The sequence below is a fragment of the Budorcas taxicolor genome, chromosome 3 (assembly GCF_023091745.1).
Source record: "Budorcas taxicolor isolate Tak-1 chromosome 3, Takin1.1, whole genome shotgun sequence".
Lineage (NCBI taxonomy): Eukaryota > Metazoa > Chordata > Mammalia > Artiodactyla > Bovidae > Budorcas > Budorcas taxicolor.
Window position 1 is genome coordinate 62592787 of NC_068912.1, and position 16049 is coordinate 62608835.

Here is a 16049-nt window from a genome sequence, read left to right on the forward strand (position 1 = left end):
AATAGAAAATTGGGGGGGGGGGGCAGGGAAAGGAACTGGACTAAACAAACACACTCTCCTCACAGCCATATTTTTAAAGACTTGCAAATCACGGGAAATAGGGTACAGAAGTTCAAGTAGGATTAAGGTAGCTTTAGCAAGCCTAAATGGGGCTAAATAGAGGTCAGAATAGGGCAACAAGTCAAACTTTAAAAACTCATTTGATTTGTTAAAAACTAACACAAGATTTCATTCATTTTAATAGGATATCAGAATACATCTTATTACTATTTATCTACTTAGGTTTTGATAGTACTCTTTTGTTTTACAAAGATCAATCTCTCATTTATTTAGCAAGTACTTATTCAGAGCCAGAGTGAAGAACAAGACAGCTTACTGTCACCTACGTTACAAGTTCATCTTTTGTAGAATTCAACATAGACATGAAATTCCCTTGGAAACAGGTGATTAAAAAAAAAACAACAGGCACCATATTTATGTGAGAAATAGCCATACAGATTTGGTACCATTTTATATATCACTTTTCACATTCCCGGCACAATAAGTATTATTATCTCCCTATTTTACAGTGGAAGGAGTTTCAGAAAGGTTAAGGGAATTGGTGCTCATCATCTTTTAGTGGTAGAGCCACGACTTAGAGCTGGGCCTTCTGACTGGGAAATAGAACTTTTCTCGTCATGGTGCAGAGGCTGGGAATGCTGTCTCTGGAATCCAAAGAATTTGGGTTTGACTCACAATCTACTTACCATGACCTTAGGCAAGTTGTATTCTAAGCCCATTTTCCCTAAAATGGAGATCATGAAAAAACCTCTCTCCAAGGTTTGTGGGAAGGTCTTCATTATTTATAATATAGACTTGTGTTTAACACCAAGTGCAGACCCAGAAATGGTTCAGTAGGATAGACTAACCCATTCTTTAAACAGGATCAGAAATTCTCTATTAATTTTCTGATGGAACTTTTAAAAACAAAGTCTCTGTTAGTGGAGTAAAAGAAAGAAGATGCCCTGGAAGAATAGAATGGAAATTAAATGTTAGTGTATCTTATGATCATGGCTAGTGCTGAGAGTAGGGAGTGTCCAAGGAAGTCTAAGTCCTCAATTCAAAAACATTTTTTTTCACAACAGAAGTTTCAAAATACAAATCTTTGGGGTAGTAGGAACAAAATGATAGCTTTTTCTGATAACTTTGTTACAAATTCTTTTAGTCAAATAATATCTTGTTTGAGATTTCCTGTACAGTAAGAAGGAAGAAGGGAATTTTGGTGCACTTTAGGGTTAGGTTGGGTCTAGAAGAGGAGATTAGGTAAGTGGTAGAATGCCTTTGGCCAGGATGGTGGAAGCCTGAGGGTGCTTGGGTAAGGAGAGGCAGGGCTTTCCAAAAGGGGGAAGAAGAGTCTGGAAAATGTGGGAAAATTCCCAAATCAACTGCCTTTATTTTGTGATGTAGGTTGGAACCAATAACTGCCTGATGTCAATAAAAGTCATCTCCTAGCTTGCCTTTGGCACTGCTGGCATGGTGCTGATGCCTGATCTGGGATACTTGGTTGGTGCAAACCCTGCTATATAGCATAGCATTCTGGTTCCAATTGTCCAAGGGGTTGTGCAGGCAGACACTTGTCCAATGGGATGAGTCAGAATCCCTGTGAGTGCACAGCTTATTTTCTCTCTGAAACCTGCTGGCATTCATTATTTAAATTATACCTTTAAAGGTCTTGTCTGAAATATTTCCAGGTAAGAAAATCAGGAATTCCTCTTCCCCAGGAACATACTTGGGCAGAGGTCCCTGAACTGAGCACCAGAGTTTTGAGTTTGAATCCCAGCTGTGTCTCTTGAATGGATTTCAGTTTCATGATCTATACAACAGAGGAGTCAGATGTATTGGTCTGTGACTGTCATCCCTTCAGTTGGCGTGAACCAGTCATTCTTGATATAAAGGTAGCTTTTAGTTTGGCTCTAAATTAGCAGCCCCTTGTTTCTTATCTCACTGCTGGCTCTAGGATATAACAAATATTTACTGTAAAATCTCTCCCTTTCAGCCTCTATTTAGCAGCAGAAATTCCAAAAATACTGGCTTATCGACTACTCCTATCATCTTAACATTTGGTTTCCTTCGCATTTTGCCACCCAGTGACCGACATCTAAATAGGTAGAGGTTGCATAAAAAGAAAAAAGGCAGAGAGTTAAGTCAGAGCTGAACTGCAGATCAATTGCTTCAATTTTAACCCAAAGCAGGGCTGTGCTCCTGGAAGGACTAAGATTTATTGGTTTCAACACATGAGGATGTAAAATGTGCTGTTATCGCGTCTCCCCAGAATGTATACTGGCACCAGTCTGGGGAAGCTGCATGTAATAGCAACTTCCTAGTTGCTTTGTCAGTCCACCATCCATTTTTGTGTGTCCAGTTTTCAGTATGTTACCCAGGAATAGGTGTTGTCTTATTGGGAATGAACCGTCAACTTTAAAGCATTTATGATTGATATTGCTGTGACTGATATTATGGTTTAGATACTTGGATATTTAAATGCAGTGAAACCTCATGATACTCAGAATTTTGCATTTAAACACAATGTAAACTTTCATATATGTATATGCACTGCTAGGTGTTGCATACTGTAAAATGAAGAGAGTAGATTATGTGCTGGAAAGAATCTGAATTTTAGACTCCAAAAGATTTTGTCTGAATTTAGCTGCTGGTGCTGTTTACTTTGAGCACGATATTCAATTTCTCTGCGTTTCTACTTTCTCTTGGGAATAATATGTATCTCAGAAGATCTTTGTGAGTATGAGTCTCAGATATGTGTGGGCATTCAAAAATATTGTTTTATTATTTACCTAATAATAATTACAGATCCATTTTAGAACAGATGAAATTACTGTCACATATAGTACAGCGTCTTAATCTCATGCCACGTTCTGAGGCCAGTATAGCACTTTATCTTCAGTTAGGAGATAAGAAAATTGAGGTCCAGAGTGGTTGGGGTCAGACTTTTCATCAAACTGATTCCTAGACTCAAAGATCTTCCTCAGAGGAAGAATATTTACTAACTGGAAAAAAAAAAAAAAAGAACAGAACTGTTTTATCAATCCAAGAAAGGACCTGCTGAATGTCTGAAATGTATGTCTCCTTTCATAAGCTTGGAGGAAATATTTCTGATTTTTAAATATACAACCATGCTGCTATGGGGTTCCTGTCAATATAAGTGAATTTTGTTGCAGATTTCAAGTATCTCATCTTTCCTAAACAACCATATCATACTACTTTTCAAAAGGGTTTAGCATATTTGCTATTTAAATTCTCTGATGTTGAGATGATCTGAGTAGCAGTTAGCACAAACAAGGGTTTTCTAATCAGAAAATCATGATTGTCCACACTTCAATAAGTCCTTCCTAGTGGATCAAGGCCAAATCTTTAACAGCGTGATTTCTGAAGCTATGAAATGTTCCTAGTCCAAGACATAATTCTCCTCCTGTATAATTCTTTAGATTGCTCTACAGCCCTTTATTCTGCAATTAGAGATGAGGCTTGAAGTGCAAATTTCCGCTAGAATAGCAGCTAATTGACTTACTTTTGTGCTAAGGCAAGTGACATAGATTCATTTTTAAGGTAACATTTACTGAAAAGGAAGGGCATTGGCCAAACCATCATTAGGGTATTAGGAGGGATAGAGACCAGAAACTGTGATGAGAAGGTCTAGCACAGGAAAGAATGAGTAAAATCAAGGATAACATTTCCACCCCTTAGATTGAAGCCATTCAGTAACATCAAATATTGGTGAGGTGTGGGGTTTTCTGCTGGTAGGAAGGATGAGTTGGTATAGTGGCATTGGAAAAATGTGCTGGTGGTATATTAAAACTCAATATCTAATCAATGAGAAATCATACATATGACCAAAAGCAACATGTAAGGTTGTCCAATGCATGAGCTTTATTATAGCATGATGGGGAAAACAGTCCAAAAGTTTAGCCTACCTGCTAAGTCACTTCAGTCGTGTCCGACTCTGTGTGACCCCATAGACGGCAGCCCACCAGGCTCCCCCGTCCCTGGGATTCTCCAGGCAAGAACACTGGAGTGGGTTGCCATTTTCTTCTCCAATGCATGAAAGTGAAAAGTCAAAGTGAAGTCGCTCAGTCTTGTCCAACTCTTAGCTATCCCATGGACTGCAGCCTACCAGGCTCCTCCGTCCATGAGATTTTCCAGGAAAGAGTACTCGAGTGGGGTGCCATTAAAGAATAGTTTCACAGAATAGAGTACATTTGTATCATGACATACTAGGTAGTAGCTGTAGAAAATGAAAACAATCAATGTGTACTGATAAAGAAAGATAGTTAATATGTGACGTGATATTTAACAAAAGTTACATCTATCTCCTTTATTATATATTCATATATGTCCCTATATGTATGGAGATGCATAGAAAAATTCTGGAAAACATACTTAAAATGGATAAAGTGATGACTTCTAGGTCTGAAATCGGGAGGTAGAAGATGAAAGATTTTAGAACTGTCATGCTAGATTTTTTTTTCATTGGGATGCACTAAGGTATGTAAAAGGATAAAGGATGCACAACACACGTATTAATATCTGATTGACAGGTATTCTGAAAATCTAAAGTGAATCACTGAATGTGAGAACTATTAGGTGCTCAAAATGTTTTAAGCACAAGCTGCTCCTTTCTTAAGAGTGAAGAATTTACTGAAGATCACATTGCTCAGTTGTGTTTCAAATAGACTGCCATCTTTGGTCTTCTGATTTTAGCTCTAGCATATTTTCCACAATTCTGAGCCTCCTCTTAGGAAGCCCATACATCTTGCTAAAGGTCTTTGCTATGCAAATGTAAAGAAGTACTCTATATGAATGTGGGGTAAAAGCTTAGGGCAGGCACAACTGGCTGACTTAACCTAGTTCAAAAGGACAAAGGATTAAATTTACCTGGGTCATATCCTACTTTGGTTCTGGTTAGAAGAGCCTGTTTTATATCTTCTTTTTAAATTTTCAACTAGAAGAGCCTGAATACTGGGAAGTACAGGAGAACAACCCAAGAGGATGGTTCCTAAATGTGCGTTTTATGATTTTTAAACTTAAATAATATCAGCTGAAGCTCTGATGGCAACAAGAAGAAGATGGCTTTGCAAAGAAAATTTACTAAATTTTGTTTAATTGAACAACTAAAGGACATTCAATTGTAGTTTAGTGGAAAGTGCATTCCAGATTAGGAGATCTGGGTTATATCCAAGTTTGCCCCATAAAAGTTATGTGGAAAATCTGCATGTGGGAAGAGTGGTAACTTCTTACCTAGGTCTCTGATAAAAATAAATATGATAAAATGTTTGACTGCTGCTGCTAAGTCGCTTCAGTCGTGTCCAACTCTGTGCAACCCCATAGACGGCAGCCCACCAGGCTCCCCCATCCCTGGGATCCTCCAGGCAAGAACACTGGAGTGGGTTGCCATTTCCTTCTCCAATGCATGAAAGTGAAAAGTGAAAGTGAAGTCGTTCAGTCGTGTCGGACTTTTCATGACTCCATGGACTGCAGCCTACTAGGCTCCTCCGTCCACGGGATTTTCCAGGCAAAAGTACTGGAGTGGGTTGCCATTTCCTTCTCCAAAGTGTTTGAAGACAGCTGCCAAATTGATAAAAGCGCACAATAAGTTCTTATTGAATTGAACTCTACTCTTCTTCAGTACTCTTATTTCAGAATTTGTATAAATTAAAAACAAAATGAAGATAAGATGTAGTGCTGATAACAGAGAAGATGGAGCACACTTTGGAACACTGATCACAGAATTTTGGAATTTGTAGGCGCTTAGATACAATTTTAGTTATCTCAACAGGCTCATTTTACAAATAAGGAAATTGAGAGCATGAGAGGTTAAATCACTTGCCTAAAATCACTTAGTGCGGTGGAGCCAGATCTTCACAGCTTCACTCAGTTAGTTTATTTTTCAGACAGTTCAGCGACGGTTTCTTTTGAAAGAAAGAATGCAGCCAAACTATCTGCTTCCCTAAAGGATGCCAGAAAACAGTCAACTGTGGAACACTAGGTAGAGAGATGCTCAGTGAGTGAGAGAATTTACTATTTACTTCAACAGTATACTATCACCATCTCAACCATTTGTTACACCATCAAACCGACCTGCTGCTGTTAACACTGATGGGCGGGGGTTTGGGAAGTGGGCTGTATACCTGCCTCAAGGTGTTCTGGTGCAAAATATGGAAGAAAAGTCAAAGACTAGGAAACAGGACCTTGGACTGGTTAAGTGATGTCACTTAGCTTATTCTATCATCAGAAAACTGTTGTTTATCTTTTAAAAAATACTCATCTTTTCCAATTCATTTTTCTAGTAAGATTGCCACATGTTCGATAGCTAGAGTGATGCAGTCCTGTATTTTACATGTCTGGTAAAATAAGAAATTAAAGAGTGAGCATGTAAAGGTTTAAAAAATTATTTAGACTTCATAATATTTGTATTAAAAATACATAATACTGTTATGTAAATAATTGTGATACCTTTTATAAGATGCTTCCTCAGACCCACAAACTAGACATTCACTAGTTATACTGTATGTTGAATTTTAAATTACTACTTTCATAATTACTTCAGAAATATACATGATCCCTCTCTTCAATGCTGCCATAGAAAACATTTTTGTTTTCAATGTGTTGAATTGTGTGTGGACTGACTATATAGGATGAATTCAAACTGAAATTTTTGTGTTTTAACCAAAATTCCAAGAAATTGTTTGAAAATAATTGTTTCTAGGAATATAAAATAAATCAACATTTCACAGCCAATATAAATATAAAATACCAGCTGAAATAACCAATAATTTTTAAGTGTTAAATCTTTATTCCAAGTTTCCTTTGCCAAGTCCCCTATTTTTGAGGAGTACATCTGGCAATTCTATATTTTAACATCAGTAGAAGCTTTTTCCAGTTTTTTCTTTTTTTCTTTTCCACTGATGCTAAGTAGAAGAAAGGGTCTTTGGAACCAAACCAATTTGGTTTCAAATTCTTTCTCCACGACTCACTAACTGTGGAACCAAGGTCAAATAATTTTACTTTTCACTGTTCTCTTCAAAAATTGAAAATTATAATTCTTACCTTGAAGGGTTTTTTAAGGGTTATGGGAAATAATCACTCCTTTACCACATAAGTATACAAATACCTATGAAAAGCACTTAGCATGATGCTTGACTTGGAACGCGCTCAGGTTTTGGACTACCATCCTCTTCCTCTTGGGTCAGTCAGTGTAGTGCTCCCCAATCTGCTTTTAAAAACTCCCCGAAGGGTTTCAGGGTCAAGTAAGTTTTTTTTGGTGGGGGTTCTACACAAGTAGACCCTGTCTTTGATCTAAGAAAATGCACATTTACATAGTGCAGGTTCTAAGGAGGCACAATCTGGTGTTTTTCAGTTTTATTTGAGCACAGATTCCTTAATCTCTAAAGAACATAAATTAATGGTTCTAGGGAACTCAGTTTGGGGAAAACTGGGCCAGAAAGTGGGGAAGTATGGGTAATGGTTTTAAGGCTCTTGAGAACAAGGAAAAAGCTTAGAAGAAAAAAATAAGGACAGCTTGTGTAGCATCCATTCCCATTAGAGTTTCTTCCCTTTTTCCAATTAGAGTATGGGTCCCTTAGAGGAAGCCTTTCAGACTTTCCCATCAAAGTACCCCTAAAGCAAGGGACACTGAACACTTATTTTATCAGGAAAGCCCGTGAGAATCTCCCATGTTACTCCATAAGATATCTGTTTGTTTAAATATAAAAATAAAAATTTTAATTATTGAGAAGTAAATGACTTAATACTTTCCTAGACACACACACACACACACACACATACTCAGTTTTTCTCTGATCAATCTTACTTTCATGAAAGATGTATCAAATTTGGTGCTTACTGGGTACACAAATGCAAACTACCTGGTATAATACTGAGCAGAAGTACATATACTCCAGTATCAGAGGCAGGGCCTGGAGTCAGCCAGTCTACAAATACTGACTGTGTTCTCTAGCCTAGGAACTATTTTAAGGGCTGAGTAACGAGGTAGAGGGATTTTGTGCTTTAAAGGAATTCTCATAAGATGTGTCCCACGAATGAGAAATTTTTACAATCTTGTGTCTCATGAATATGTGCGGGGGTTTGAATGCTGACCATGATGGGGGGGGAAAGTGAGACAACCAATAAACTTATGAAATGATAAATAAGGTAACTTTTAGCACCAATTAACACTATGAAGAAGATACAACAGTGATGGAGTGACTGGTGGAAGCTACTTGAACCCAGAGGGCCAGGAAGGTTCTGTGAAGATGAAGTATTCTGGCTGAAGCCCACACATAAGAAGGATGACATACAAAGGGTTGAGCAAAGAAGTTTCTCAGCTGAAGACTGAACACTTAGAAAAGCCCAAGGATTGGAAGTGGCTTGTTATGTGTCTTAGGTTGGGTTTTTCACAATAGACCCTGAGTTAAGGGCAAGGTAAGTGTGTGTGCATGTGCTGTTATGCCCAACTCTTTGCGACCTCATGGACTGTAGCCGCCCAGGCTCCTCTGGCCATGGAATTTTCCAGGCAAGAACACTGGAGTGGGTTGCCATTTCCTCTCCAGGGCATCTTCCGGACCCAGGGATCAAACGCTTGTCTCTTGTGTTTCCTGCATTGGCAGGCAGATTTTTGCTAATGCACCACCTAGCAAAGACAAGGTACAGGTAGTTCATCTGGGAGGTTATCTCAGGAAGCATCAGAAAGAAAATGGAGAAAGTGGACAAGGAGAGAGAAAAACCAAGAAAAACCTCTGTGTTGAGAGGGCTGCTGCTATAGATAACGGACTTATTTCTTCTGGGGTGGAGCCCCTGAGAGGGACTAAAAGGATCTCACCTGACAGTCTTCCTAACAAGAGGGCTGGAAGCCTGGTCCATGTAACTGCCTTCTCCCATATCTCACTGGCTGAGTATTACTCTCAGTGTTAACACTCCTGCACTTTCAGGTTGTACCTGTGGAGGGTGTGCTAAGTCACTTCAGTTGTTTCAGACTCTTTGTATCCCACCAGGCTTCTCTGGGGAGGTTGAGCAAATTCCTGAAAAATTCAAGAAAGTCCTCAGGCAAATAAGAGAAACCTTAATGCTAAAGATAGGAAAAGGTCAGTATACTGAAAACTCTCCAGGAGCAGGGAGAATAATTGCAGGGTTTCAACAATATCTATCTTCCATGAATAGAACTCAAAGCTATCTTGCTTGAAGCATATTAGGGAAAACAAGGAAGAGATAAGTTCAGGGAGGTTGGTGGAAGCCAGATCATGTGTAACCTTGCTCATTTTAGGTCCATTTGCAGTAAGTAGCCACTGGAGGGCTTAAAGTGGGAAAATGATCTGATATAATTAAGTTTCAGAAAGAGAGCTGTGTGGATTTTTTTGTTTTGGTTGTTTTTGGGTTTCTGTTTGTTTTGGTTTTTGTGGACAGTTGCATGACAAGAAGTCAAGACAAGAGGTGGGAAGATTAAGATAAAGACTATTTCAGTAGTTCAGGCAAAAGATCATAGTCAATTAAGTTTAATGCTTGATTACTAGTCTTCATCTTAGTGCCTAAGCAGTGTTTGACAAAACTGATCACTTCTTTTTGAAATGCTTTCTTGACTTGGCTTCCTGAAGTTTTTGTTGGTTCTCCTACTACCTCTCTGGGACTCTGTCTCCACTCTTAAAGTACTCCTGGGCTCAGTTCTGGGACATTTTTCCTTATCTTTAGATACCACTTAGATGATCCACCCATAAATCTTTCAAATGTATATTTGTAGCCCAGACTTTCTCTCTCATTATGTTACTACAAACTTCATTGTCTTTTGGGGGTCTAATTGACCTCTCAAACCTAAGATGTAAAAAACTGAACCCTTGACTCCTGTCACCTCTGCAAATGGTGGTGGGGATTAAAAGTATAGTGGAGGAGGTGGTGAAAGTGATTGGTTCATGAAACATTTTGGAGGTAGAACCAAGAAGTATTAATGATGGATTAGATGTGAGGATGAGAAGGAATCTAAGACGCCAAATCAGTTTTGATGATGGTGCTATTTACTGAAATGGAAGGTACAAATTTGACAGAGAAAATCAGTGGTTCTGTTCTGACCATAATGTTTGATAAGTGTGTTAAGCATTCAGATAGGATGTATGAGGTAATTGAGTGCTCCATCTAAAGGAGAGATTCCTTCACTTGCATCCATATTTAAAAAGCCAAAAGAGGATCTTACAAAGATGTAGCCCAAATAACAGCTCTCTGTTTCTCTCTGCATATTGTGACTGCAGAGTTGAAGAACAATTGCAAACAATGAGGAAAGAGTAGATGATGATATAGACTAATAAATACTCCTCTGCAGTAGATCTTAAAATATTCTTAGGCAGGTTAGCAGCCTTAAACATTAGGCAAATATTATCAAATAGATTTTGATATAAAAGTCTATTATATCCAAGTCAGTCTTTTTAAAAGCCTTTGCTCAGATTCCTCCAAAGACTTCCATCTCACTTAGAATGAAGTCCTGCCTATGTCTGACCTGGTTGTCACTAATCTCAGTCCCTGCCCACCTGTCCTCCTAACACATAACTCTTGCATACTCAGCTCCGCCCACAATGGCCAGCTTACTCCACCAGAAACACTCCCAGCTGCCCACTAGTGGCCTTTGCCCTTGTTCCTTCTCTCTGCTTGGAGCCTTCTTCCTCTTAGCTATGTGTTTGGCTTCCTCCTTAGTCTCTTTCTCAAATGTTTTCTACACAGAAGACCCTCCTTGGACTGTCCTATGTGGGATAGCAGATTCTGCTGTTATTTATCCTTTTATTTTGATTACACTTCTTCATAATTTTCACCACTACTTGAACTTAAAGTATTTATTTGCTTGCTATCTGTCTCTCTTATTGTTCCACTGACCACAAGAAAAAATGGACTCGTGATCGGCACCACAGTCTTGAAGATCACCTTCCACCTGAGGGGGAGTTACCAGAGTGTGCTCTGTTGGCATATGGGGCTGGGTGGGATGAAGTATGGCCAGAGGAGTTTGCAGAAGTACTGCCGGAAGCCCTTCAAAAGCCCACCAGGTTCCTCTGTCCATAGAATTTTCCAGGCAAGAATACTGGAATCGGAACCCCTATTAGGATGTAGGTGTCAATAGGCCAGGAGATTTACTTGGTCTGTTTTATTTAATGCTGTATCCCTAGATCCTAGAACACAGCCTGACACTTAAGAGGTGCTTGGTAAGAATGTAATTGAATAAATGAATTAATTATTCTTTTTAAAAATGTATGTATTCACATGTTTCTCTTGTGGCTATTGGGTGTTACAGAATGCCAGGTAAGAAATATTTGATGGGCAGGAGGAATTTTCTGTGATAGGATATCTCAGAGTGAACAGTCTTAGAGCCTAGATTTAAACATCTAGGCTGACAAGCCCTACAATCAGCATCAAGGAAATTTCTCAAAATTTAGCTGGTCTCCAGCTATTTTGGGAAAGAGCCATTTCCCAGTCATTCAGAGAAGGAACTCCAGTGTCTGATTCAGGGGTGGGAGTTGGGAGGAAGGAAGTTAGAATGATAGTAATCATAATGTGTAGATTACTGAGACTGGATTCCAGGTAAAACAGAACAATCAAGGGCATAATGACAGAACTCGGGTATAACTTAGACCACTGTTTCTCAGACTTGTTGTAGATTAGAATTGGGTGGGGAAGAGAGTTTAAAAACTCTCTTTGATGAGGTTTTCCCCCATTCAATTAAAGTGATTCCAAGCCACAGGCAACTTGGAGAATCAGTGTACTAGATGTTGCTCTTCGAAGTGTGGTCCCCAGAGTAACACCTCTGGCATTACCAATAACTTGTTAGAAATGCAGAACTGCAGGCTCCATACCTACGCACCAATCAGAATATGCATTTTAATAAGATCTGGGTGGTAGGTTGAGAAGTACTAATATAAACTGCCAGGTAAGAACTAGGCAGGACAAAAAGTCATTAATCCTCAATTCTATGAGGTGAAGCAGAGAATCATAAATCTACCTACTTTCACAATGTATGCTTTCTGATTTGGGTCAGAACTAGATCCAGAACCTGGGAGCAGAGGTGGGAGTAGAGGGCATTCAAATGAAGGGCAGATGGCCTTGTCTCTTGGGAGAGTTCATTTAATGCACTAGGGAACCAGGCTGGGTTTAAATCCAGTACATGATAAATGGTAGGAGATAGGATTGGAAAGATAGGTTGGTTCTAGACTGTAAATGAGTCACAAATAATGATGGTGTTAGAGCAGGTGAATAACATGATAAAATCAATATTTAGGATGCAAATTGACCAGGTACTCCTGATGTACTCCTAAATAAAACAATAATGAGGTGAGAATAGTACAAGAATAAGTGGAATATTTTCAGTTATTCAATATTAATGCATGTTTTCAAATCAAAATTATGTTGTATAGCTTATTATTTTAATCATTCAAACATTAAAAAATCATCTAAAATTAGGAAAACGTAAAATCAAACAGTTGATTAGAAACTGTTTTGCTTGGTTAACTTTGTGAAGATTCTGCTAAACCTTTTCTTTAGAAATATAGTTTTTTCCCCACAGCAATGGCATAGTTGACTTCTTTTCTTTGCTACTTCTTATAATTATTCTTACAATTGCAAACTTTAAAGTTGTAACACACTTTATATCTTGTAAAAAAGTATTGGTATATTCAAAAATTTCTCTAGGCTGCCAATCAAGCCCAATATATGCCTTCACATTTATGTCACCTCATTTTAAATGCATATTCTGGTTTCATTGTGAAGATTTAAGAAAATGTAGGAAAACTAAGAAGTGAAAGAAAGTAAGGATCATCCAAGTAATCTGATTTGTGGTGGAAATGGGCTCCCTTGCCTATTACAAATTATTATATCATATGTATATTATATTTTAAAAAATTGCAATTGGGCTTTGCCCCACTAAACTATAATTTCTATGAGTTAAGGTGAAATTCCAGGGCTCAACAGTATTCTTGACATGGAGTGGGTGCTCAATATGTATGTCTTGACTAAATGAATGAATGTCAGCTTTTAGTCTGGCTTGCCACTGTCCCCTTCTTTGAGGGGGTTTGTCCTTAGGCAAGCTTCCTTCCTGGAGAAAGCAGGGAGTTTAGACTTCTGGAATTACAGCTTTGCCTTGCTTTCTCTGCACTGTCTTATTCAGCTCGCTTCCCTTTCTATAAGTGTCTCCTAAAACACTCTCAATATATCATTTGCACTTGGACTCTACTTTCAGGAAATCTCGCCTGAGATGTTACATTGTATGTATAATTATTAAATATTATAATACATATGCATGTGTATATATGTATGTATGCATGTATGTACACACACAAAATTTTCTGAAATTTCTATCCTGTCCTATATAAAGAAGTTGCTGTTGTTGCTTAGTTGCTAAGTCAAGTCTGACTTTTTGTGACCCCATGCACCGTTGCCTGCCAGGCTTCTATGTCTATGGGATTTCCCAGGCATGAATACTAGAATATTTCTCCAGGGGATCTTCCTGAACCAGGGATCAAACCCATGTCTCTTGCATTGCAGGGAAGTCCATATTAAGTGCATTTTACATTTTGATCTAATATAAAATATGAATGAAAATATACATACTTACACACATACACATCTTTATTCATTTGACGACAAATATCTATCTATTGCCAATTATGTTCTATTTGATGGAGAAACAGTAGTGAATATTGGGCTTACATTCATAACACAAAACTGAACTTTACAACTATGCAGACTGATACATAGTATTCTATTCTAATATTTTCTTTTACAATCTATTGTATTCTATTTCTTAAAAAAAATGCTGCTCATGACTCACTAAATTGATTTAACAGAGTACTTGAGAATTGTAACCATCAGTGTGAAAATACTGCCTCAGTGTAAGATCTCATTTTATGATATAAGGATGTTTTTGTTAATACCTCCAGGCATTTAATATGATATAATATTTAGTACCAAGGAAAAATATATAACTGGCATTTGCATGCTCTTCTTATCTTCTTCCTTGAAGGCTTATATGAGTCAACCTTTATTTTTTCATTAATATTTCTTTTCAAAATACCCTTTTCATCTTCTTCAACTAGAAGTCAGTAAACGAAGCTTTTGCCCTATGTCTAAACTGTCAAGGTCTCTAAGAGAAAATGTGCTTTAAAAAAGTAGGAGTTAATGGTCACTCTTGCACCATAAATTCTACTGGCAGATATTCTACTAGCTGGTTGATAAAAGGATGTCTTTCTCCTTGAAAACTCTAATGAGACCTGGGAATAATATACAATCTGTGATTCAGGTACTATACTCAATGTAAGAGCTTTTAAACAATCTTAAAAGTTATCTAAAATAAATCACATCAGTTCTTGTTATTTCTTAGAGAAATAAAGATATCTAATATTGATACAAGTCATAAATATTTGTGAAGTAAAGCAACTTTAGTTTTTGAGCCTAAAAAAAAAATTCATTTTCTTCTTGAGAAGAAGTTGTGACATTATGTTTGCTATTTGATTGATTTACAACTGAGGAAGTACTGTGTTATCTGCAAATATTCTTCCTAGAGAGAAGCTTGGAAAGGCCAGGGCTGAAGCAGTTGTGAGTGGTGGAAGGTAAACATTCAACCAAACATGAACTGGTTTGAAATACTAATACTATAAATAGGTGGCAGAGGCCTTGCTAATGAATTTCAATTTCCTTTCTGTAAAATGGGATAACTCTAACTTCTCAGACTTGTTGTGAGCAAAACAATATGACAATACACTGAATATCTGGCTTATTATCACTCAGTAGCCACTCAATAAATGTTGATTTATTTCAATCAAGATTCATCAAGAGCAGACATTTAGCTGTGTCCTAGCCTGGTGAGAGAAGTTCATGTGAAAATTGTCTGATTGTTTAACACACCCATTGGGACTTACACATTCAAATGGTAGCTCTGAAAGGCCACATGGGAAGTGCAATGATGATATGTCCTTACTCCCAGCATCTTTAAAACTCAGCTTTGGAATTGCCCTCAGAATAAATCTCACTTTACAGTCACATTTTATAATTGATATTATTCAACATTTATCCAGCTGGATCTCTAACTTTCTTATCAGGGTTGCTGCTACTGCTAAGTCGCTTCAGTCGTGTCTGACTCTGTGTGACCACATAGACGGCAGCCCACCAGGCTCCCCCGGTCCCTGGGATTCTCCAGGCAAGAACACTGGAGTGGGTTGCCATTTCCCTCTCCAATGCATGAAAGTGAGAAGTGAAAGTGAAGTCGCTCAGTCGTGTCCGACTCTTAGCAACCCCATGGACCGCAGCCTTCCAGGCTCCTCCGTCCATGGGATTTTCCAGGCAAGAGTACTGGAGTGGGTTGCCATTGCCTTCTCCGTCTTATCAGGGTTAGACCTCCATAATTTGGTGGTTCTAAAAGTACAATTTGACTTGGAAAGTTTAAGCTATTTAAAAAATATGATGTAAGACTTCAAGGCAACATTGAAAGAAAAACTTCAAAAATACTGTTATTCACTCCAAATAGCATAATTGTTAAATGATTGCCCTGACTTACGGAGAAGCCAATAAGATACAAGTTACTGATGGCAAATCTCATCAACTAGCCAAGGATGGCTTCCAGCTTCTCAAGATCAGATCACAGCTGTGGGCCAGAGCCAGGACTGAGGAATCTCGTGGTTCACTGAGACTGAGAGATTGGAGTTGGAGGCTTGGGAGCTGGTGAAAATCTGGAACTTCAGGGGATCTCCCAAGGCTCTGTGCCTTAGTTAGATCTAGCTGATCTGATAGTTCTGATCTGGTGCGATGTCTCTGTCTTATCATTTCAAGTTTGCTCTTACTTCTCAGAGTTTGCTTTTACTCAGAATAAGACAGTTCCACAATGATCACAGGAAAAGGTGTTAAACCTTTCTGATTCTCAGATTCCTCATGTGGAAAATGGAAGTAATAATAGTATATTCCAGTAGGTTGTTGTGACATTACATAAGATAATGAAAATAAAGAGTTTATTGGGTCATTTGACACATAGTAAACTTTCAGTT